Below are 27,513 nucleotides of genomic sequence, written 5' to 3' on the forward strand. Positions count from 1 at the left end.
GATAGTCTTCTAGTGGAAGTAGTCCTGGGCCCAGGACATAGTACAGTGCCCAGAAAAACCTACAGGCTAATCAACTGTATGAAGATACTGTGCTGAAAATGAAAAGGAAACAAACAAACAAACAAAAAACCTTCAAAGGCATTCAAATTCTGAAAATCATGGTTTATATTTCTGGGCTACAGGAGAAGTGGGAGAAGTGGGATGAATGCCCAAAGCAACCATCTAAGCATACAGGAAAAAAAAGGTATGTCAAAACTGAGGTTCTGTGTGTTTTATTTCTTCACTCTTTCAGGCTTTGGGAAAGTGGGGAAACCTGTGTAGATGTAAACTATTTATTCACTGAATCTAGTTAAGAAATTAACAATTTGAAAGTACTGTTCAATTTGTGTAAAAAATTTAAAATGACACAAATTAAATGGCCTTACAGGAGTCTATATACATTTGCACACAATGTATATATGCTGCAGATAAGGAACAAGTTCTTAGCAACAGAATTTTTTAAATAAGGAGAGTAACAACTTGGAATGGACAGTAGTCTTTTTCATTTAAATACTTTATTTTTGTATTATATTATTTGGAAAGACAAGATCAGATGATTCCCCTGAAATGTAGGGAAGGTTGATCCTTCCCTGATGAAATACAGAGGCTTTTCAAGGATTTTGGAGGCTGTAGGGTATCACAAACAAGAATGACAGTGCTCTACACTTTTAACAAAAGACACTTTATTACTTCATTTTCTCACACTTAGTAATATATAAATATATTCTTTATATATATATATATATATATATATATATTTTTTTTTTTCTGTAAGAAACCCTGTGTTTACTTAAGTAGTACTGAATTTTGTGGTAAACAAACTAGCACGATTCCAGTGTAAACTAGCAAAAAAGTGCAAGAAATTTGGCCATTAAGTCAAACACTTTTTCATGTCTATGCATGATTTTTAACAGTAAGCAATGAATACTAATTAAGCATGAGTGAAAAAGAAGGGAGAGAAAATAAGAGAAAACAAAAAGGTATCTTAGGGGCATATATTTCATTTTTACCATAACTGGAAAACAGCTGGAAGGTCATCTGAAGTAGAAACATGGTGATATTTTCTAGAAAAAAACTGAAAGAAAAAATCTTGGCATAAGTAATATATAAATATTGCTCTTTGTAAAGCAGAATAAATGAGTAGGAAACAGCTACAGGTTGATGAGATAAGTTCAGGAAGTAATCAATATGGAAGATCAAATATGGAAAATAAAAGGGCAGGTTTTGTTTAGGTGGTAACAGTGGGCTTTGATAATAGACAAACATATAATTATTTAGTAAATATTTAGGTTAGTTGAAGCATATAATAGGTTAGTTGCTGTACGTAATTCTTACAAAAAGGTTACTTATCAATGAGTGATTTTAGCTATTTTTAGATATCGAGTCAGTCCAACAGTATCTCATCTTTTTCCCTGCTCAATGAACAGACTGACGTATCTGTCTAGTACAGTAAATTATCCCAGTTATGTGATCCGTTGCAAAGATTAATTAATGAAAGGAAGATTGTCCCATTCCTATTACAAATAAGCAAATAATAATAATACAAAATCCTCTTTAAGGATGTTTTCCATAGAACATGAGAACTCTCCATCCCCTGTGTAAGAAAGCGGGCAGGGAGGGCAGACAACTGGGATGGCTGAGCAAGGACCTCTTGGTCAAACTGAGGTGCAAGAAGGAAATGCACAGGCAGTGGAAGCAGGGACAAGTGGACAGGAATGATGTCAGGATGTACAGGAATGGGATCAAGAAAGCCAAGACACAGATGGAGCTGAGCTTGGGATGTGAAGAATAACAAGAAAGGATTCTATAGGTACATTGGCCAGAAAAGAAAAGCCAAGCAAATGAGAGATTTGATGAACAAGGGAGAAATGTTAATATCAGATATGGAGAAGGCTGACATACTCAACAATTTCATAACCTCAGTCTTCAATGCCATTCAGGCTTCACACATTTCTCGAGTCCTGAACCTGAAGATGAGGGCTGGGGGAGCAAAGTCCCTCCCACTGTAAGTGAAGAGCAGGTTTAGAGCACCTGATGAAGCTGAACAGATACAGGTCTATGGGGCCCGGAGACATGCCTTCCAGGGTCCTGAGGGAACTGGCTAATGTAGCTGTAAAGCCTCTCCCCATCATATTTGAAAGTCCTGTGAGTCAGTTAAAGTCTTCCAATGACCGGAAAAAGGGAAAATTCACTTCAGTTTTTGAAAAGGGTAGAAAGGAGGACCTGGGGAAATTAATACTGGTGAGCCTCACCTCTGTGCCTGGGAAGACCATAGTACAGATCCTTCTGGAAGCAACGTTAAGGCACATGCAGGACAAAGAAGTGATCCAAGACAGCCAGCATGGTTTCATCTAGGGCAAATCATGCCTGACTGATCTGTTGGCCTTCTATAATGGAGTGGATGCATCAGTTGACAAGGGAAGACGGACCAATGTTACCTACCTGGACTTCTGTAAGGCCTTTCATACAGTCCCACATGACATCCTGATCTCCAAATTGGAGAGATAGGGATTTGAAATGTGGACAAATGAGTGGCTAAGGAATTGGCTTGAAGGTCACACCCAGAGAGTTGTGGTCAAGGGCTCTATGTCCAGGTGGAGGCTGGTGTTGGGTGGTGTTCCTCATGGGTCTGTGCTGGGACCAGTGCTGTTTACTGTCTTTATCAATGACATAGACAGTGGGATTAAGTGCACCCTCATCAACTTTGCAGATGACACAAAGATGAGTGGTGCAGTCGATTCAATAGAAGGAAGGGGTGCCATCCAAAGGGACCTGGACAAGCTTGAGAAGTGGGCCCATGTGAACCTAATAGGATTCAACAAGTTGAAGTGCAAGGTGCTGCACCTGGGTTGGGGCAATCCAGACATGAGGACAGACTGGGAATAGAACTCATGGATTTACAGCCCAGAAGGGCAACCGTGTCTTGAGCTGCATCAACAGATGTGAGGTTGAGGGAGGTAATTGTCCCCCTCTGCTCTGCCCCACTTGCAGTACTGCATCCAGGTTTGGGGTCCCCAGCAAAAGAAGGATGTGGGTCTGTTAGAATGGGTCTAGATGAGGACCACAAAGAAGATCAGAGGTCTGGAGCACCTCTCCTGTGAAGAAAGGCTGAGAGAACTCAGAATGTTTGGCCTAAAGAGGAGAAGGCTCCAGGGTGACCATATTGCAACTTTTCAGTACGTAAAAGAGACTTAAAAAAAGATGGAGAGCAACTTTTTGCTCAGGCAGATAATGACAGAAAAAGGGGGAATGGATGTGGTGGTTTTACTTGGGTGGGCAGCCGAGTTCCACAACAGCTGATCTCTCACTCCCCCTCCTCAAAAAGGAAGGGGGAGAAAATACGATGCAAAGGGCTCAAGGGTTGAGATAAGGACGAAGAGATCGCTCAACAATTATTGTTATGGGCAAAACAGACTCAGAGTACGGAGACAGTAAGATTTATTGCCTATTACTAACAAGCTAGAGAAATGAGAAACAAAGGAAAGAAATCAAAAATGTCTTCCCCCCATCCACCCACTTCCACCTCCTCCCCTGAGCGGTGCAGGAGAATGGGGAAATGGGGGCTGCAGTCAGTCTATAGCACTTTGTCTCCACCACTCCTTCTTGGTCACTCTCATCCCCTGCTCCAAAGTGGGGTCCCTCCCATGGGATGCTGTCCGTCTCAAACTGATCCTGTGGGGGCTTCCCATAGGCAGCAGCTTTTCAAGAACCGCTATGGATATGTGTCCGTACTATGGGGTCCCCCAGGAGCAAACTGCTCCAACCTGGGTCCCCCATGGGTGGCAGCTCCCCCAGACACCCTGCTCCTGCATGGGCTCCTCTCCACAGGCTGCAGCCTCCTCCAGGCCACATCCCCCTGCTCCACCGGGGGCTCCTCCACGGGCTGCAGTGTGGAGCTCTGCTCCACAGTGTTACTCCATAGGCTGCAGGGGGACAGCCTGCTCCACCATGTCCCTCACCACAGGCCACAGGGAACTTTTCTGCTCCAGCGCCTGGAGCACCTCTCCCCCTCCTTCACTGTCCTTGGTGACTGCAAAGCTGTTTCTCACTCCAATCTCTCTCCCAGCTGCTGTTCCCCAGCATTTTTTTTTTTCCTGTCTTAAATCTGTTCTCACAGAGGCACAAACAACGTCACTTATTGGCCCAGCTCTGGCCAGCTGTGGGACCCTTATCTAACATGGGGCAGCTTCTGGATTCTTCTCACAGAAGCCACCCCTATGGCACCCCTGCTACCAGAACTGTGCCACGTAAACCCACTACAATGGTTTAAAACTAAAAGAGAGGAGGTGTAGAGGTTTCCCAGAGAAGCTGTGGATGCCCCATCCCTGGAGGTATTCAAAACTAGGTTGGGTGGGATTCTGGACAACCTGATCTAGTGGGTGGCATTCCTGCCCATGGCAGGGAGATTGGAACTAGATGATCTTTAAGTTCCCTTCCAACTCGAGCCATTCTATGATTCATTCTATGATAAAAGAAAAAGTATTTTTGGTATAAGTAAAATGTGATAAGCATGCAAAAATGCTGTCAAGAAACATATTTTCCTAGAAAAAATACTTTTGAACATTTACTTTGTCATTATATTTAACAAACATACAGTTAATTATTTTGCTGGTAGCAAAGGTTTGTCACGCCAACTACCTTATAAATGATACCTATCTATCTTTCAGAAAGCTCTATATGCAACTGTTCACAAATCTGGGAAGATCTCCAGCAACATTTAATAGACCTGACTGTTAAGTACTCTTCTAAAACTTTTTAACATCCTTCTATTTATATAAAACTGTGTTTCACCACCATGCTAGCCCCACTTGTCCTCCATTACCTATTTAATACTTATAGCCTCTTCTCTGTTTTCCAGGTTTGCAATACAGTTGAGAATTGTGCTGGACTAAGCTGAAGATACCATCTTCATATTTCGTGAATTATACACTCTATCAGAACAGTAGCAGTTACATCTTTTGTGGTTACACCTACAGTTTACACCTTTTGCATAAGGTGTCAGGCAGAGGAAATTTAAACATTTTCCAAAATATGTTTCTGAACGTATTGAGAAGAAAGAGTTATTATATGCATTCATTCAGATATAAGCAGGAAAGCAATGAGGCTATGAGAAAGTTTTAGAGCAAAGATGAGAAACTAGACTCAGTGAAATGGATTCCATTTTGAGTTATGTTGTGACAGTTACAGGCAGTAACTAAGAGTGTTGATTGGGCCACAAACCAAACAAGATATGCTATTTTTTACTGACATCTATTTTGAATATGAAAACTGAGTGCACAGTGAAGCAGAATGGAGCAACAGAGTAGGTGAGAACTGCAACTGTTATAAAACAAGAATTTGATGTACACAAATATTCACATACTCTCTGAACTCTTTCACCTGACCTAATGCTAATATGAAGCATAAAACATAGAAATTATTGGAGATAAAATGGGGCAGATCATGTAGTTTAATGTCGTAATTCAAATGCACTATAATGCATGTTCTTAATCTGAAACTCTTGACAGAGTTTACCTGTTCCAGTCATGACGAATGATGTATATCTGCATCAGTGGCACAATCATTACATATACTGATGGCATGGAGACATCCAACACATAAACAGACACTCAAATCTTTCCACTTAAATAATAGCACTATCCATCATTATAATATCACTCACAAAATTTCAGTGCTCAGCATTACCCAGCAGTTTCATTTGTGTCCATCACTTTGATAATTCATAATTATAATATTAAAATAGATTCTCATGAGTGCTTTGATACCTCACTAGAGTTAAGATGTAGAGAAAGCTGCTCCATATATATCCTGTCTAAAATTTGGTATATACTGTACACGTGTTGCTAGAATGAAATGAAAGACATGTAAAATCATCAATCAATGTCTTGCTCCAGCCATCCAATTGGTTGGAAGTAACTGTCTGATTTTTTTCAGCAGAACAAAATTAGGGTGTGGAAGTACAGCTTTCATCATATTTCAAATATTTATTTAACACATTCTCTAAAGATATAACTGTTGAATTATAAAGATTATGGCACACATGATGTCTTCATTCTTCAAGAAACTCAAATTAAATGAAATGGTGAAAATGCAAATTCAAATTAAATGAAATAGTAAAAATGTTGTCATCAAAGGATGTGACCAAAGAAACAAAATCAAATTCTGGTAATATTTTTAAAAGAACCTTAAAACAGTTTTCACTTGTGCACAAACAAACACTTTAATGTGAAAAGAATATTCATTTTTACCAGTGAACGATACTAACAGTCAGATTCCAAGCTCTAAAACAATGGATGTTTGAAAAAGATGGTTTTGAATTAGGCTTTACTCAGAGTTATGGTCATGAATTAAATTTAATTTTACTACTCACAGAGAGTAATCTCGCATAAATTACAAAAGTCTTCCCAAGAATATTAACATTACTTACATATAACCATGTAACATCAGGTATTTTAGTATGAATATTTTTCACCTGGATTTAAGAAAATCTTTATAAAATCAATGCTGATATAAAATCTCTACCTGACACTCCCAGAAACTGGTTTACACTACAGGTTTCTACTGGCTTCAAGAATAGACAAGACATTAGTACCAGTAATTCAACATTTATTATCATCAAGGTAATGACAAAAAAAAAAAAAAAAAAAAAAAAGAGTTCTTACATAATGAGCAAAATGGCTTTGAAACACAACAATTGCTCTCCAGGTAAGAATGCCATGTCTCCCCGTTGTGATGAGGAGCTGGAATATACCATTGCCAAGTGTACAAACACCTATTTTCATCTATGTTCAGGAAAACTACTGTATCCCAAGTCCATTATTGCTATGGAAATGAATACGGCTTAGCACAGTCATAGAATTTTTTATCACCAATTGAACATTGAAGTTTTGGAAAGGTCAAAAAGACACATTTATTCCATTTTTTTTTGGTTGTTGTTTTGTTTTGTTTTGCGTTTGTTTTCTTTGTAAAACTATAAATTGGGGTAAATACTTAATATATTTTAGAATTATCAGTAGAGTTGATGAACAGTGGCTAAAGGTGATCAATTGTTGTTTACATGCATGTAAGGGCAATTTATCACATTGCTTAGCTAAAACTGAAAACATTTTGATTACCTGAACATGAACATACAATTGGGACAGAGAATTTCCAGTATTAGGTATATAATTTTAGACAACATCACGTTAAATGGATATCAATATTACAACAGTTATCTTCTCATCTTGTTCTTCAAGTACTGCTAAAAATCCCTAGTTTATTTATTGATTTTGTGAGTCTCCTTTCACAAATGTGGTCTAAAAGATTTGTGTCCTAGTACAAGCTGTCATTAATAAAAGCTTAAAATGCTGATCTCTAGAGGATTGTCTTCATGGACATGCCTAAAAGAAATAGAAACCAACCAATGAACCAACTAAGCAAAAATAAACAGCCAACCAAACAACTAACCGACCAACCAAAAAAAGCCAACACCATAATTTAAAGGCACAAATGTAAAATGTTAAAATTAAGTAGTTCATTCCAGAGTGTAACATGGCTCTCTAAAGCCAATTTTGTGTATTAAACTAGCCTACATTAATGATGTAGGCTTATATTAACCTTATCATTTTAAGGGATAGTCAGTTGTTTTACCTTCCTATTTTCACCATTTACAAAAATAAGTACCAAAGTAAAATGTCCATTGCTTTTTCATTGTATATCTGAAGAAAACTTTCAGTTCATTTCAAGCTGTCTAGAACTCATGTATATTTCCTCAATATCTGTTTACTTAGAGTTTTCAATATGATGGATCTACTAGCTTGGTTGTTGCAGAAGCAGTTTTCTCTCATGTTCATATCCAGTGACTAAGATAAAGTGACAATTTATGGTGGATGCAAGGTGTTTCATTCTTCTTCTTAGGAGACACATCTACAGAAGATCATGATAGCATCTGAGTGGCTGACATGCCAGAAGGCTGTGCCAGAAGACCTGGACAGGCTAGAGAGATGGGTAGGAAGAAACCAACTGAGGTTTAATAAGAGCAAGTGTAGAGTTCTGCACCTGGGAAGGAACAACTTCATGTATCAGTACAGGCTGGGGGATGACCTGCTGGAGAGGAGCTCTGAGGAGAAGGACCTGGGGGTCCTGGTGGACGACAGGTTGACCATGAGCCAGCACTGTGCCCTGCTGGCCAAGAAGGCCAATGGGATCCTGGCATACATTAAAAGGAGTGTGGCCAGCAGGTCAAGGGAGGTGATCCTCACCCTCTACTCTGCCCTGGTCAGGCCTCACCTGGAGTACTGTGTCCAGTTCTGGGCTCCCTGGTACAAAAAAGACAGGGATCTCCTGGAAAGAGTCCAGCAGAAGGCCACAAAGATGATACAGGGCCTGGAGCATCTTCCTTATGAGGAAAGGCTGAAAGACCTGGGTCTGTTCAGCTTGGAGAAAAGAAGACTGAGAGGGGATCTCATCAACGTGTATAAATACCTGAGGTGTGGGAGACAGAGGGATTTGGGCAATCTCTTTAAGGCCTGTCTGGATGCCTACCTGGGCAGCCTGCTCTAAGGAACCTGCTTTGGCAGGGGTGTTGGACTCGATGATCTTTCAAGGTCTTTTCCAACCCTTACAATTCTGTGATTCTGTGATTCTGTGATAACAAATCTCTTTTTTTTCTGTATCACCATGAAAGCCATAAAATGGACAGGCAGCTTTCTTGATGCTCCAGGAATGATTCCAGAGGTCAAAATTTAACCAAAATTGCTGTGAGCTGGACAGGAGATTAGCTGAGTTAGCAATGCATACCAAGTCCATAGATAATGCAAAGGATTTTAGCTGCCAGTATTGTCAATTGTGTGTCTTCCTTCAGCACTAAAAATCCATGCAGAAAAATTAAAATTCCTGCCTCACTTTCTTGTCCTTCAGTTAAGCAATGCCTTCTTTCTTAAATGTCACACTGAATGAATTTAGGCTTGAATTTATTCAAAGAGAAATTTAACAGTCCTTTAACTAAGACTAAATATTTTCTTACTTGTATAGAATCTTTTTTTTTTCTTTCTTTTTTTTTTTTTTTTTTTTTTTTTCCTGGGGGCGGGTCAGAATTTCAATGAAAATATATCTTCAGTAAATATTTTTTGTCTTGTTTAGTCACCAAATGTATAAAATGTCATGTATTCATTGTGTAATTGCTATTTATTTGACATTTACTCTACCTATTGAAATACATGGTAGGAATAAAACATCAGTTACAAAGAGAATATTGACATTTCATTCCTGCTCTGTATTTCAGTGATGGAAATTCCATATTTGTGTACACAGGTATATCACTGAAAATAGCACTGAAACAGAAGGTACAGGAAAAGTGAAGGGAATATCATTTAAAAGAAAGTGTAAAAAAGGATCATTTTCAATGGAAAGAGGAAGGGACAGATAATTTTAGGTTTACTGTGTTTAGACCTGTAATGCAATTCTTTATATTGAATGTTGGTGTAACTCTTGTTTATGGCTTAGACCAGGTTTTTAGTTTAAGGTATTTTCCATTTGAAGTTTTAATTACTGTCTGGAATGTGATAATGATAATATGTAAATTTACAATTCTGTTGTGTACTAAAATGCAATCAACCTGTACTGGAAAGTTATGTAAAATGAGAAATCACTGTATAGTTTCTGTGGTCGGTGGGCCCTGACCATAAACTAAATACCCACCCAACTTCTTGTTCTCCCCATCCCTGCCCTAGAGGAGAGTCAGAAGAGCAGAAGCAAGAAAAGCTCATGAGTTGAGACTGAGTCCAAAAGACTCAAAAAAAAAAAGAGAAGAGAAGAGAAGAGAAGAGAAGAGAAGAGAAGAGAAGAGAAGAGAAGAGAAGAGAAGAGAAGAGAAGAGAAGAGAAGAGAAGAGAAGAGAAGAGAAGAGAAGAGAAGAGAAGAGAAGAGAAGAGAAGAGAAGAGAAGAGAAGAGAAGAGAAGAGAAGAGAAGAGGGGAGGGGAGGGGAGGGGAGGGGAGGGGAGGGGAGGGGAGGGGAGGGGAGAGGAAAAAAGAAAAGGAAAAAGAAAAGAAAAGAAAAGAAAAGAAAAGAAAAGAAAAGAAAAGAAAAGAAAAGAAAAGAAAAGAAAAGAAAAGAAAAGAAAAGAAAAGAAAAGAAAAGAAAAGAAAAGAAAAGAAAAGAAAAGAAAAGAAAAGAAAAGAAAAGAAAAGAAAAGAAAAGAAAAGAAAAGAAAAGAAAAGAAAAGAAAAGAAAAGAAAAGAAAAGAAAAGAAAAGAAAAGAAAAGAAAAGAAAAGAAAAGAAAAGAAAAGAAAAGAAAAGAAAAGAAAAGAAAAGAAAAGAAAAGAAAGAAAGTGATACAAAAGCAGTCACCATATCTAACAAGCAGACTGATGCCCAAACACTCTCCGAGCAATAGCTGCTCTGGACAGATACTACACCTCAATTTTTATTGCTGGACATAATGCCATGTGGCATGGAACATCCCTGTCCCAGCTGTGTTCCCTCCTATCCCTTTGCCCACCCCAAGCCAACTCACTGTGGGGCCAGACTGGGAAATGGAAACTGTGCAAACACTGTTCAGCAATAAAACACTGGTATGCTATCAACACTGTTTTAGTCACAAATCCAAAACACAGCATCATACAAGCTGCTGTGAAGAAAGTTCACCTGGTAACAGCCAGCCACAGCACAATCACTGATTTTTGCACTTAGGCTTTAGATCAGCTCTGTGATCACATCAGTTAAATACATAGTTGGACTGTGTTATATGTCAGATGTCAGTGGAAAATTCAATTTTCTTCTTTCAATCTGAATTACAGCCACAAGCTCTACAGATCACCCCAATGCAAAGTCAGTGCACATCTTAAGTGCACATCTAAAGTAGATTCTGTGTGCCTTTTTTGACTGAAAGCACAGAATATGTTATGAATTAATGTGATGTTGGCTACTGAAAACATACTGGAATCTCTTGCATTCCTCAGAATTAATTTCTAACACCCAGAAAGATGCTGGAAGCTAGTAAGACAACTTTGGATCAAAAGAAATGACAGAATGCTCACATTAGGCAGGTATTGTACTGTCAGATCATAACATTGTGTACTGTATTACTAAAGAAAACACCTACTCTCATAGCATGCTAACCCATGCAGAGAGTGTGGAACTGTGGAAATAAGTGAGCTACTGTCATGACAGAAAATGTGTCAACATAAGAAAGAAAAAAGAAAGGATTACAAAATTGATGTAATCAACCTTGATTAAAAAAAAAAAAAAAAAAAAAAAAAAAAAAGTAACTTCTAAATATGTTTCTATGAGTTTGTGGCCACTAACTCATTACAAAAGGTAATTTATCAAAGATTAATGATTTTGTCTTTATAGGGCATTATCTTAATGGATAATCTAATATCCTTTGACTTTTTTGACAGTTACTATGTCATCTCTATGACCTGTGATCTCTATTTCATCAATCAGTCACAAAATGTGATTTGGTTACTTTTTTCAATGATGATGGGTAAAAAAATTGTGGGGTTGTACTGTCATCACTTTCATCCTTAGTTTACTTATTCAGATTGCTAGGGTTAAGGGACATCTCATGTGATATTTCAGATTCTGGCTATGCCCCAGAGCCTGGCTGATTAGGCTGTATAAAATTTGAAGGCCTTCTTAAGCATATTTACAAAACACTGCAATTAATAGTTTACATATTACTAAACACATATATATGTTTCAATTTTCATGTTGGTTTAAAACAGAACAGTTCACTTTATTTATTTTTTATTAGGTGATTATTTGAATATAAAGAAAAACAAACAACCAATTATATTGTGGATCAGCCCAACCTATCTTTGTCTTTGAAAGGAACTAAGACATTTCTTCATAAAAATTGAATTTCAATACTAAACTCTATTTTCTCTTATTTTCCACTTATTTTCCACTGCCTTATGGGAGGTGTAGTTTCTTTTTCACAAAGAAACATGCAAATCTGCTAGCCAGGAATGAATGCAAATTTTTCAGACAGGAACTTTAGTTGTGACATTTTCTAGAAAAGGACGATTAGCTATTGTTGTAAACAATAACAACACTGCTGTGATTTCTTTTTCCCTATAATAATATGTAGGAATACAAGTTGTAAATGCAAAATATGAAGACAAAGAAAACATGAGAAAAGCAGTAGTAATGTAGTAGTATCAAAAAGATAGCAAATATTACATGGAGATTTGTGTGTTGGGCTTTATATATTCTTTGCCTTAAAATAAATAATTATTTTTTTTTCACATAGGGGTTTATTTAAAAGTTTTGCCATCTTACGCCTGTAGCTCTTTTAACCAGCGTTTGAATAAATCCATATTGTTAAATGTTTTTCACACAAATGATGCCTCCTATTATTATTGTATGCCATACTTTCAACTTTATATTATTTCCTCTGATCTTTTAAAATAAACGTTCTAGCTTACTTCTGCTTTCTAAACCATAACACTCCTAAAAACAGTCATACCCCGTGTATATAACATATTTCCCATAGCTGATAAGCAGTGAGTCTTGAATCTTACTGATCTTCAGCTCTTCAAAAGCTATTGAAATTTTATTTTCTTATATTTAATGTGAATGTCGGATTGCAAAAGGCTGTTTTTATATAATATTGAAATAAACGCATTTTTAGGAAAATTATCTTGGAATTATTTTAGTGAGAATAAAAAATTAACAAGAAAGAATATTTTTCACTGACAAAATTCTTTGAAAATATTTAAATGGGAAGAGAAGTATTTATGTCATTGTGAAGCATGTACAAAAATACATAAAATTATGTTTATGAGAATACACCTTTAGCCCACTTTTCTGAGTTTCAGCACAGTTCTTATTAGAGAAGGAGGCATATTTTTTCACTAGTAGATGTTTATGATTTTTGTTGAAGATTTCTCCAGATCAATGTGATGGATTTATATTAGAAGTTTATATTTATTTCTTCAATGGAAGCTTAAAAAGAGTGACTTGACAAGGGAAACTTGTTTCAATAGTGTAAAGAGCAGAATTTTAACAACAAAAAAAGATGCAAGAAGTAGAAAATACTCTTTCGTCTCTGAAAATATGCTTTCATAGAGAAAATATTCCTGACACAAGCTTAGTGATATGTTTTATCCTGTAACTGCTGTGACTTCCTTGATGTTAAGGGGAGGGGTGTGAGAATACTCTGCACTATTTTGAGACTGCTAATAAGTAAGATGAAATTAAGTACATTTACAAATTAATATTCAGATCAGTGTTGCAGGGTATTCATGTGTAGAACAGGCTTAAGAACTATAAGCACTTGTGTATGTATGTGTGTATGTGCCTGTGAACATGTAGTTTTACATACATAAATATTCATTAGAAAGTGAGTATATGTCCCAAGCACAGCAGCTATAGAAATACATATTTTCTGTGTTTCAGGTAAGGCATTTGATACTCACTTGCCCAATGATATAATTTATCCAGGATATTGATTCTTAAAATGCTAGTCATTTCTCTGTGATGTGACAGAAGATTGAGTGTTAGCAAGGGCTGTTCCAGAAAAAAGTAAGAGTAAGCTGTTGAGTTTTCTTTTCTCTTGACTTTTGCAGAAATGTAGTTTTGCTTCAAGACAGTTCTTGACCTTGTGTTCACTTTTCTGTCCCACTTTGGACAACATTTGAAACTGAGGATCTGATATACTATGAAAAGCAGAGAACAGGGTTTCCTACAGGATGTTCCCTTAGAAATATAATTCCCATACAGAATGTATGATAGTCTAGGATAAAAAAAAAATAAATAGATTTTCTGATCTGCCTGATGTGAAGCATCATTCAGAGGTAAGTAAATGCACCACAGCCTGCACCAGTAAATGAGAGCTCTTATACAGATTCTGAATCTTAAAGTCTGCACTTACTGACTGTCTTCTTTAACTGCTGAGTGCTTTGAACAGTGAAGAGGAAGCAAGCAAGACAGGCAACGGGCAGGCATAAAGGGGGCTTTATAAGCTATTTTTAAGACCTTCAATTCAGATGCTGCACTGTGCCCCAAATGTTGTAGCTAAAAGCTATTACCATTTTCTGCAGACAGCCCTAAGAGACCATCAAAAGCAAAGAGCTGTTTGGCAACTTCTTCCTTCTGAAGGTCCTAATTACACAGACCTTTGTGCTACCAGGCTGCAGCAAGACTATCCCTTGATCTTACCCTGTTAAAAAAAATATACTGCAAGAGAGTAGATGTATGTGTGAAATATCAGACATGATTCTAATTGGTTTTTGGATAGTAGGAGGGAGCATACTTCGCTTGTTGTTTGTTCATTTCAGGTTGTGACTTTTGTCTCAAATTAAAATGCTACTTGGGGAGATCAGTCAGTTTGTAAAAAAATCTAATTCAGTCTTTTGAATCACAGCATAAAAATATAAATAAATAAATAATAAATAATAATAAATAAATAAAATAAATAAATAATATAATAATAAATAATATAATAAATATAATATAATATTATAATAATAAAAATAGTAATAAAACAATAATAAAGAACATAATAATAATAAAGGGCTGTTCTATGGTAATGTTGAATACATCTGTGCACCCTTCCAATGAAGTCACAAAACTGTTCTTGTCACTATTATTAGTAAAACTCTCAAACAGAATGGTTAAGAACAGCTTTTCTCTCACAGTTCTTAATGGTTTTGGCTGTACTTAGATATATATTTCATAATATAGTTTGCTGAATTAATTTTAAGCAATTTCAACTCTATGATATTTAACATATCCTTCTTAAAAATAGCTGTTATTTATTTTTAATTTGTAATTGTTTTAAAATATATTTGGATATATTAAATTTCATTTTAAAATACATTTTATATACCAAAATTTGTTAGCTACAGTTAAGCTTGTTATTAAATGTTATTAAATGTCTCAGATTCTTCTCTAAAAAATGTCACTTATTTTTGAGAAAAGTAAAATGTCTTTCATTAATTCATATCAATATTTTACCCCATATGATCACAGAAATGTGTGTGCTTTTTATTCTATCTACACACACACATGAACACACATATTACACATATATATATGTGTTTACTAGGTAAATATCACAAAAGATTCATTAAACTTCTACAGAAGGAAATAGTTTGGAGTTTTGCTTATTTGTTTCTCCTTTTTTGTTTTGTTGTTTTGTTTTGTCTGTTTTGAAGGGGCACAGCCTTCAATAGCTTTTCTACTTTTAGAAAACTTGTTCTTTGCTGACAGTTGGGCTATAACTATATTTCATAAACCCCAAATCTCCCAGGTTGCTGGAAATAAATCGATTTTGTGAAAATATGTGACACACAGGTTTTCAATATGGGTCCTGAACAACCTGTCCCTAAAGTAGTTATTTCCATTTACACCCCTGACCTGCTGGTGTCTTCAGTGGTGCTGTAGTTTTTTGTGTACTTCAAAAGCCACAGATCTGTTTCCATCCTTCTTAATTTAATATAAACTGCACATGCTTCTATCAGTAAGGACTTTCGTTTTTATACTTCTTCGATTTCATGACACCAATGGTTCTATATTTCACAGTGTAGGGAGCAGAATGAAATTACGCTGCTCTCAGACTTCAGCAATATCTGGTTTATGTGATTCAGGACCTCCTCACAAAGAAGAGGTCACTCAATATTTCCGTAAATGGCTCTTTCTGGAGGAGTACATATGGTAAGTCTGACAAACTGTGATTTGTTTGGTGTGCATGAAGTGGGGCAAAAGCCCCACATACTTCTGTGAGAGTGGTAAAGTGCAGCTGCATAATCCAAAAATGAATTATTCCATGAATACTGTTGTTCTGACATAAATCTACATAGGTTGGACAGGTTTAAATAAGAGTTCCTAAAATGTTTTACCATCAGTTCTCTTCTATCTCCTTATTGCAGTCTCTGCCAACATAGTTTCAGCTTTCAAAAGGTCACAGGTTTGAGCGTCCACTTTTTACACCTGAGAACAGAAGCTAGCCTTATGTCTATATATGTTGCAGTAAATGACTGTTGCTATACAGAATCTGAACTATCAGATTAAATTTGGATTTTTATTATTATTATTTTTTTTTCTGTATACCTAAGGAAATTGATATTTGTACTGAATATTTTAAATACATTTTCACTGTGTACTTTCTCAACTCAGGTAATACCTCAAGAGTCTTTACTGTAATTGCTTCTCTATAGAACTGTTATAGAACTGTTGTTTCAATGCCTGCAATTCTCATAGATATTTCTGTCCTCACTCCAGCCATCAAACCGTTGTAATTCTGACAAATGACTTATTTCTCTCAGTAGACTGACTCATGTGATGATTATTCTACTACAGTGACAAAATCAACAGAGAACACAACACAAAATAAGACAAATGTTGTAACAAATATTGGTAGGGTATTATCTGAAGGAGAAGTCCATATAATCTCTTCTGAGTGATGGAATGTATAACCAGAGGGGCAGATTCTGGCAGTAAGGGTTGCTAAAGGTAGAGGTTAACAGAATTTCTTCAAACAATATTAGTTTTATTGCATTATTGACAGCATGTGTTGAAAAGAATCATCATGTACTTCTTTGACTGAAAGGTTGAAAGAACAATAAAAATGTTGGTTGCTTGTTAATTTAATTGGATGATAACCTCTAGCACACCTAGCCCTTTGAAAATCCCTATCACGTAGCTTATGCTTTGTGTTTATGCAGCTGCATTTCTTCCTGGACATTTGAAGATTATGGGGGAAAGACTAATGGACACTTAGAAAGTTGAATGTTTATTTATGCTCTCTGTTAAATTATAAAACATGGTCATACAATTTTTTATCAGAATGAGATTCAAGCTTTTGGATGATTTCCATAACTGAAAAATACAAAATGTAGTGAACTGTACCTGATTTTCACATCTTGAAATCCTGAGAGTGCTACAGAAAACAAATCAGATATAAAACAGATTATGAGTTTGTTTCTGCAATTTTGTGACAAACATTCTGTCTGCACAAACAAATAAATTGAAGGAATTAAAGGTATCACAATCTGAGGTGATGACAATAATTTTATTTATTTATTTATTTATTTATTTATTTTTAAGTTTTCATATTTCAGGTTCAAAACAGGTATGTCAATAACTCATGTAGTTTGTGTATTGTTATTTATCAAGAACAGCAAACAAAAGAATTGTCTTTAGAATTCAAAAATATATCAAGCCAGAAGGAATACTGACCCCCAAAGGATGCAACCAGCTAAATTCATTGTAATTAAAGTATCGGCTCCTCAGTACAATGAATTGTCTTTATAGGCTTTAATAGTTAGAAACAATCTATTAATTCTGGGATTTCTACAGTGCATTGTAAACCCAATTGCACAGAAATATGTTACTCTAATGGTTATACAGTCCTGGGACTTTGTATATTGTTTTGCAGAATGAGTATGCAGGCCCCAAAGCCCTTTCTACTTTACTTTCAGAAAGAATTCAGTTATCATCAGCCATGCCATGTTTTTGTTATATAAATCAAATTAAAAGGAATACATGAGTTAGTTGTTTGTTTTTTTTTTTTCTTTTATTGTTAGGTGGTGTTTTTTTTCAGAATGTTTTATGAACTGTATTATAGAAATTATTCTTGCACACCAAGAATGTTTCAGTGTGGCTTAACTCTTATAAGACCTAAACACATGTGTAATCGTGGACCAATGTACACAAACAGGTGATTTCACGTATTATGTACTTTTTTGAATTGGACGTCAAGAAAACAATTGGTTCCAGAAAACAGAAATCCTAATTGTTTTAATTAACTTACAAAGAAGCTTGGTATTTATGGTAATTATAACTCATTTTCTAAACAAATCACTTCTATCTGCTTATCCCATTTTATCTTGCACTGGTGTAACTTCCATCTGACCAAACATGATTGCTTTTCCGACTTATCACTTGATTGCTTTCAGTCATACTATCATTTGCTACAGTCTGATACTAGAAATGTTGTATTGAAACACTTGGTTGAGCTGGGTTAGAAAAAAAACATAAAATCTGCTGTAGAATGTATTGTAGTGCAGTGTAGAATGAGTTTGAATTTAAATCATCACAAAATACACATCTGAGAAAAAAAAACAAAACTGTAAACAGAATTTCAATATTCTTTAATTCCTCAATAACAAGTATGGGGTAAAAGGAATACCACAACTGCCATTTGAGGAACTTTCTTCTCCAGAACAAAAGAATAAAGATATGTATGTATGTATTGGCTCTCCTCCCTCCCTCCCTCCCTCCCTCCCTCCCTCCCTCCCTCCCTCCCTCCTTCCTTCTTCCTTGCTCATTCTTTCTCCTTCTTTCTTTCTTTCTTTCTTTCTTTCTTTCTTTCTTTCTTTCTTTCTTTCTTTCTTTCTTTCTTTCTTTCTTTCTTTCTTTCTTTCTTTCTTTCTTCCTTCCTTCCTTCCTTCCTTCCTTCCTTCCTTCCTTCCTTCCTTCCTTCCTTCCTTCCTTCCTTCCTTCCTTCCTTCCTTCCTTCCTTCCTTCCTTCCTTCCTTCCTTCCTTCCCTTTTTTCTCTTTCTCTTTCTCTTTCTCGTCCTCGTCCTCATCCTCTTCCTCTTCCTCTCTCTCTCTTTCTGTCTTTCTCTCTCTCTCTCTGTCTTTCATTCTCTGTCTTTCTCTTTCTCTCTTTCTTTCTTGGACTTCCAGAGGGCAGAATTTGAGCTGTTCAGGACACTTGTTGGCAGAGTCCCTTGGGAGGCAGCTCTAAAGGGCAGAGGAGTCCAGGAAGGCTGGGCACTCCTCAATAAGGAAATTTTAAAGGCTCAGTAGCGGTCTTTTCCCATGTGCCCAAAGATGAGCTGGCACAGATGACTGGCCTTGCAGAACAGAGTTGTGGCTAGCGCTTAGGGAAAAAAAAGGTTTATGATCTTTGGAAAAGAAGGCAGGTCACTCAGAAGGATTATAAGGATGTTGTAAGGATGTGCAGGGTCAAAATTAGAAAGGCCAAAGCTCATCTGGGGCTCAATCTGGCTACTGCTGTTAAAGAAAATGTTTTTATTTGCCATATATATATAAAATATATAAATGTTTTTATTATTTTATATATTACATATAATGTTTTTATTACATTAACATGAAAAGGAGGACTAAGGAGAATCTCCATCCTTTACCGGATGCGGGGAGAAACTTAGTGACGAGAGATGAGGAAAAGGCTGAGGTGCTTAATGCCTTCTTTGCCTCAGTCTTTAGTGGCAAGACCAGTTGCTCTCTAGATACCAAGTACCCTGAGCTGGTGGAAGGCGGCAGGGAGCAGAATGTGGCCCTCACAATCCATGAGGAAATGGTTGGAGACCTGCTACAGAACTTAGATGCATGCAAGTCAATGGGGCCGGATGGGATCCACCCAAGGGTACTGAGAGAACTGGCGGAAGAACTGGCCAAGCCACTTTCCATCATTTATCAGCAGTTCTGGATATCAGGGAAGGTCCCAGTCCACTGGCGGTTAGCAAATGTGACACCCATCTACAAGAAGGGCCGGAAGGTAGACTTGAGAAACTATAGGCCTGTTAGTTTGACCTCAGTGCCAGGGAAGCTCATGGAGCAGATTATCTTGAGTGTCATCACACGGCACTTACAGGACAACCAGTGATCAGGCCCAGTCAGCATAGGTTTATGAAAGGCAGGTCCTGCTTGATGAACCTGATCTCCTTCTATGACAAAGTGACATGCTTAAGGGATGAGGGGAAGGCTGTAGATTTGGTCTACTGTCCTGGTTTCAGTTACAATAGAGTTAATTTTCTTCCTAGTAACTGGTAGAATGCTGTGTTTTGGCTTAGGTTGAGAAGAGTGCTGATAACACCCCGATGTTTTAATTGCTGCAGAGCAGTGCTTACACCAAGCCAAGGACGTTTCAGCTTCTTGCTCTGTCTTGCCAACGGGCAGGCTGGGGGTGCAGCAAGAGCTGGGAGGGGACAGACCCAGGACAGGTGACCCAAACTAGCCAAAGGGGTATTCCATACCATTTGCTGTCATGAAGAACAATATATAGGAGTGGCTAGCCGGGGGAGGGGAGCCAGACTGCTCGGTTAGGCTGTGCATCAGTCAGCGGGTGGTGAGCAATGGCATTGTGCATCACTTGTTTGTACACATTATTAATAGTAGTACTATTATCATCATTGTATTATTATTATTATTATTATTATTACTATTATTATTATTATTAATTATTATTATTATTATTATTATCCTGTTTTATTAAACTGTCTTAATCTAAACTCACAGGCTTCACTTTCCATTTCTCTCCCCCATCCCAGAGAGGGAGGGGGGAGGGTGAGCGAACGGCTGTGTGGTGTTTAGCTGCCGGCTGGGTTAAACCACGACAGTCTACCTTGACTTCAGTAAGGCTTTTGACACTGTTTCCCACAGCATTCTCCTCAAGAAACTAGCTGCTCTTGGCTTGGACTGGCGCATGCTTCGTTGGGTTAGAAACTGGCTGGATAGCCGGGCCCAAAGAGTCGTGGTGAATGGAGCCAAGTCCAGTTGGAGGCCAGTCACTAGTGGAGTCCCCCAGGGCTCACTACTGGGGCCAGTTCTCTTTAATATCGATCAAGTGCACCCTCAGTAAGTTTGCAGATCACACCAAGTTAGGTGCGTGTGTCAATCTGCCTGAGGGTAGGAAGGCTCTGCAGGAGGATCTGGATAGGCCGGACCAATGGGGCTGAGGACAACCGTATGACAAGTTCAACAAGGCCAAGTGCTGGGTCCTGCACCTGGGACACAATAACCCCAAGCAGCGCTACAGGCTGGGAGATGAGTGGTTGGAAAGCTGCCTGGCAGAGAAGGACCTGGGAGCATTGGTTGATAGTCGGCTGAATATGAGCCAGCAGTGTGCCCAGGTGGCCAAGAGGGCCAACAGCATCCTGGCTTGTATAAGAAGCAGTGTGGCCAGCAGGTCTAGGGAAGTGATTGTCCCCCTGTACTCGGCTCTGGTGAGGCCACACCTCGAGTACTGTGTTCAGTTTTGGGCCCCTCGCTACAAGAAGGACATGGAGGTACCTTAAAGGAGGCTGTAGTGAGGTGGGGGTTGGTCTGTTCTCCCACGTGCCTGGTGACAGGACGAGGGGGAATGGGCTAAAGTTGAGCCAGGGGAGTTTTAGTTTGGATCTTAGGAAGAACTTCTTCACCGAAAGGGTTGTCAGACATTGGAACAGGCTGCCCAGGGAAGTGGTGGAGTCACCATCCCTGGAAGTCTTTAAAAGACATTTAGATGTAGAGCTTAGGGATATGGTTTAGTGGGGACTGTTAGTATTAGGTCAGAGGTTGGACTCGATGATCTTGAGGTCTCTTCCAACCTAGAAATTCTGTGATTCTGTGATTCTGTGAGGTGCTTGAGTGAGTCCAGAGAAAGGCAACGAAGCTGGTGAGGGGTCTGGAGGAGAAGTCTTACGAGGAGTGACTGAGGGAGTTGGGCTTGTTCAGCCTGGAGAAGAGGAGGCTCAGGGGTGACCTTATCACACTCTACAGGTACCTTAAAGGAGGCTGTAGGGATGTGCCTGGTGGCAGGACAAGGGGGAGTGGGCTAAAGCTGCACCAGGGGAGGTTTGGATTGGATATTAGCAAGAACTTCTTTACTGAAAGGGTTATTGGGCATTGGAATAGGCTGCCCAGGGAAGTGGTTGAGTCACCATCCCTGGAGGTCTTTAAAAGATGTTTAGATGTATACCTTAGTGGTACGGTTTAGTGGAGGACTTGTTAGTGTTAGGTCAGAGGTTGGACTAGGTGATCTTGGAGATCTCTTCCAACCTAGATGATTCCGTGATTGTGTGATTCTTTCTCTCTCCCTTTCTCATTCTTTCTTCCCTCTTTCTCTTTTTCTCTTTTTCTCTTCTTTCTTTCCCATGTGTTCTTATCCCAATTATTTTCTCATACCAAGTTCCACACAAAGAAAAATTAGAAATACAACAAATTTATATTGTCAGATGTTATGTAATTCTACAGTCATCTGCTGAAAACCTGGAAACTCTTAATTATAATCAACTATTCCCAGAAGGAGTTAGGACATTTACTCAAAAGAGATACAATAATATTATTGTGATTATATTATATATTATATGTTATCCATTATATATTGTAATTTATTGTAATTTATTGTAATGTACATTATTGTAATTATAAATTCTAATAAACTTTTAACTAAGTGAAGTGAAACTCGGGAGACTGAACTGAGTACACTGATGTGGTAAGAAGGAAGTTAGGCACTTGCTCCAAATTTTCTTTAAAATCTTACACTACACAGTTTTCGATAGGCAATATGCATAAAGGAGAAGTGTTTTAGTTGTAGCTGAAGGGCTCACAATTTAAGAAACATTTAAGTCTCCTGGATTTCTTTATTTTTTTCCTTCAGGGTTTGAAGATTCTTGATGAAAAATACTTAGTGTTCATATTGGTATCTCTGTCTTTTGATAATGCTTCACTTCACTGATAGCGTTTCTTTCTCACAATGCGAAGAATTGTACTGAGACTTGTTAGTGATTAGGCTGTAGCCCTTGGGACTATAGGCTTAGATTTCAGGTTTACAAGCATAAATATTCTGTTTGTTGAATGTTTATTGAGGAAAACTTATGAAAAATTGCACGTACAAAATAAATCTATGAAATATTTGTTGCTTCATCTGTCAGAATGAATAATAGGATACCTAGTGGTTGGCTGTAATGTTCACATTTTGTGGATACAACGTAACAGCTTGGAAAAAAAATCAGCAAACCAAACTAAAGTGAAAAACAAAACAAAACAAAACAAGAACTACTTTGTTCACGTAGTTTATTTAACAGCACATAATTTACTGTTGGTCACTCTAACACATATGGTTTTATTTTTGGGTGGTCCTGTGTGGAGCCAGAAGTTGTACTCAATGGGTCCCTTCCATATGGGGATATTCTGTGTTTCTGTGATTCTGAGATCACCAAACTGTATATTCAGGATGACTATCAACAGGTAAACAGTGTCACTTAGCCACTTAGCAAATGCTAATACATCTATAAATTTCTAGGCATATTTCTACAGCTAACCCCAGACAGTTTTAGTCCCACTAGTCATGTAATTAAATTTGGGCTACCAGCACTCCTCCTTTTTGGAGACACAACCAGTTCTCTCAGTGCACAGAAACTTCTTACTTCATATCGTAATGTAAAATATTCTGTTAAGTAAACTGAGAAATTTAGTATCTAATCATGATAACTTATTCTTGTTTTGGCCTGTTCAGAATAGTTTTTTTTTTGTTTTGTTTTGTTTTGTTTTGTTTTAATCAGATAGAAAACTTATAGTCACTTGTGCTCTCCAGTAAAATGAAGGAAAATGTTTGTTTTTTCATTTCATTATGATCCAAAGCAAAAGTAATCCAGGTTATTTTGTTGTTTAAGTTAGTGCTTATTTATGTAATGATGATCCTAATAGCAGGTTTAGGATATCTATTTAAGATATAGCATAAGAGAAATTTTATTAATAAAATAATTAATTTAAAATGTATATTAATTAAATAAATTGCTAATTGACCATAATCAGTTTTCTCCATTAGTACTCAGTTCCATTTCAAAAATATCATAGAAAATAAATATAGAATGGTTTGGTTTGGAAGGGACCTTAAAGATCATCTAGTTCCAACCCCCTGCCATGGGGGTTACTCACTAGACAAGGTTACCCACAGCCTTGTCCAACCTGGTCTTGAGTACCTCTGAGGATAGGGCATCCACAGCTTCTCTGGGCAACCTCTTCCCCCACCCTCTGCGTGAAGAATTTCCTCCAAAATACCTCAAATATCTCAAAGTATCTCATATATATCTCAAACAGGAAAATTTGTTGCCACATGTACTTAATGAATTACTTTTTCCATTAATATGTCATGTGTGGTTCCTACAGAAATCAAAATACATTGAAATGCAGACTATCAGAAATAATGTTAGATACAAGGGTTTAAATTTCTAAATTGTAACTTTTTACAGACCCATGAAAAGGTTTATATTGTAAGTCATGCTACTGGAGAAAAAGGAACTAAAAAAAATACTGTAGGTTTCTGAAAAGCCTCTAAATTATGTGAAGTTTGTAAAATGTTATGGCATAAATTTATGACTACAATTCAGTTAGTTTCTTGAGAGAAGACATAAACAAAGGGTAAAAATGGCATCTCAGGGTCCGTCTTTAATCTTCTGAGCCATCTATTTTGAAAGAAGCTCAAGAATATTCTATTGGCAGCCTCCACTAAGATGAAGGTCAGAATATAAAGTTGTGTAAGGAAATCAGAAAAGCATGTCTCAACTTCTATTTTGAAACATCAAGGGCAGATACAGTATCTTGAAAGGCAACTATTGATATTGCACTTGTTTCATACAACTAATAAAATATGAGTATTGTGACCAAATACTGAATACACACTAAATAATATTGTGACCAAAACAAGGTGTAGTTCTCTGAAGCTTGCTTCTGTTGGAAGGAATGCAAGCTACAGAACAGCTTCAGCCAGAGGACGAGCACCTTGAGAGAAATTGCTGGCTGACAGCTGAAAAGGGAATTAAGTTTTAAGGTAGAAATTAACAACTTTGGTTTTGTTATAATATTATACAAATACTGAAATAAGATATTTATATATTTTCTTAAAATTCTTCTTAAATCTTCTCTATATCTTTGTATGAATGGGCAAGTGGTGGACACTGTCAGAGAATAGAGCATTTCTACACTGAATAGGATCCCCAGCAGTTAACTTGAACTGTTAGTTGCTCTAGTAAGAGAGAACTGATATTTCATCCTCATGACAGGACCAGTTTGATGGCTAACAAATTTAGAGAGGAATCTCTTTTGATAAGCAGAAAAGAATGTGTAAAACATACTTGTGAATTCACTAAAAGGCATCCACTCATCAGAGGTATATTTCTAGAAACTTTCTGTGCCTTAATGTGGAATTAGATTATTTCTGTTGACACAGAGAGAAAGATGGCTTACAAAAGTCTTGTCATTTTTCTTGCTCATGGTTAAATTTATAAAGCTGATTCTACTCATATTGAAGATAACAGCAAAATTCCTGCTCATTTCAATGACAGCTGGATTGGCCTATAGATGTCCCTTTGTTATGCTTATTCTGCTGTGCATAATATGTTTTCCTTTAACAACATTCTGTAATTAACAACAATTTGACAGACTGAAAGATCCCACTGTTTCATACTTGTTATTGCTGCACAAAGCTGAATCGTGTGTTTTGTTGATAGAAGGAAATTGTAGTTATGTGAAATGTACTCTTTTTTTTTTTTTTTTTTTTCCCCACAAAAGAGTTCTTTCAGTATAACCATATGATGCTGGTACTAAATAACAACTTACTGATTATAAACCCATAAGATTACCATGCTGAAGACTTTTTTACTATGCAAACACAAGTGTATCCAGAATTTGCTGAAAATGTCAAATTGTTACTTAAATATGCATTAAGAAAACTAAGCCTTCCTCCCTCTGCCCAAGCTTGATCATCTGTTCTGATGACAAGATTTTTCAAAGTGTTAAGAATAATACTTCTTTGGGATAAATCTGTTTTGTCCCCTCAGCAGGTGAGATAGCTATTTTCCCAACTACAATTATTTTGAAAATTAGTTATTAAAAAGTTCATTTAGTATCTTCTGACCTAATTTCATTAAGAGATCAAAATGTTACTTTCAAGTCTTTGGCTTCCTTTGCAGAGTGCATGAGTGAGTTAAAAGGAAACAATTGACAATTATTTGTTAGTATAAGTCTTCTGCCATTTAACTTCTACTTTGAAATATATTCTACTGTATTTAATTCAAAAGGGTAACCAATACATTTTCCTTCCAAAATATATTTGTTTTCAGAAAAAGGACATAAATGACATTCTGCCACTCATATTTAAACATATCCAAGGATACTCTGATATTAAAATATTTAAGAAAATTTGAGTTCTTCTGTACTTCTAATCTTGTGTGAACAAAGGTTTAAATATCAATATATACCTTTTGAAATATCAGGTATTTGTTTAGATTAATTCATACAGATTGAAATTAGTTTAGACATCAACGGTTTAGCAAGTCTTCTTACTATATACTCTTCCATAGTAGCTCTTGAACCTATTCTCTGTTTTCATAAAATGTAAAACATAAAGATTATTAATTTGTACTGTATTTTAAGAATCTATTAATGAGAGATTTTTATGAGTGTACAGACTATGCAAGAAATTGCAGTGTAGTCCTGCATATCCCAGGATTTGGCCTTAATTTATATAAATTGGGCTCCAACACCAATATAGTCCCTCACTTTTTCAGCCACACTTCTCTGTGCTGTCCTTTCAATCAAGCCTAGTACCTTTTCAGGTTGAAAGGGAAACAATTCACAAAATTATCTGGCTGAAACATATTACTTATTTTTAAAGCATCTTTTTAAGGGCTAGTATGGTCATTATGAAGTCCTTTATAGGCTGGTGATGGAACAAGAGGAGAGGCAATATGTAGGGTTGTTTGATACTAGAATTCAAACCCCAATGATAGTGTGGATTTAAATCAGCCTCTGTTGTAGAGCTTCACCATTGAACGCCACAGACTCAACCCAGACAACAAACACTGATTATGTGGATATGTCTACTTCAAATACAGAAACTCCAATAGCTAATGAACTAGACACTAAGGAGCTACACTCCTCCTGGAACTAAAGTCAGTTAAAGAGTTTAAACAATGATTTCCTTGCTCTGGGGGTTGGGGGGAGGGGTGTGGGGGTGAGAGACAGGGGGGGGGGGGGGGGGGGGGAGCGGGGGGGGGGTGGAAATCTCCTAACTGTATCAGAAGACTTATTTTCTATTGTGTACTAAATTGAAACAGTAAGAAGTGTTGGTTTTGGAAACAAATCTCTAATCTTTCAGTTTAACATTCACAGTTAAAGAATTGGGGAAAATACCAAGAATACTAAGTCAATCTATAATATTGATTCAGGCTACAGCTCAATAAAGCAACATGGTCAGCTTATGTACACACTTTGGCTTACTTAGTTATATTATAGTCCATAGAAGAGTCTCACTCAAGCCTCTGTTTGGATCTGCAGAGGTGTCATGGTTTGCTTCTTCACCTGACTAATTTTATGGCCACAGAGCTCTATACCATTCTTTCTGTCAAAATGCTAAAGAGACTAAAATTAAGCATTTTCCTCCTGAATAAACTAACATTTAACAACTCTCAATGAAACGCCTCAAACTGTTTTTAGAAGAACAAGGAGAATTCACCATGTCTACTTTATGTATTTGTCTTTTTATGGCTTACTTCCCCAACGGTCTTTTCATCAGTCTTGTCTTTATGTCTGTCTTGTCTGGCAGAGCATGCAGTGCCTGAATATTTTAGTTCCAACTATAACTATGTAAGACCTCTAAAACATGACTTCTGAAAGTTCATATTTATGACTACAATGCAAAGCTAAGCAGCTTTTCTTTACAGAGTCTTGTGTAAATGTTTGGATTTGGAAAATTAAAGGCTAGTCAGCCTGACCTGGATCAGGCTGCTTGAGGGTGAGGGAATAAATCTTCTGAA

This window comes from Aythya ferina (genome assembly GCF_964211825.1).
Source record: "Aythya ferina genome assembly, chromosome: 2".
NCBI classification, from domain to species: Eukaryota; Metazoa; Chordata; class Aves; order Anseriformes; family Anatidae; genus Aythya; species Aythya ferina.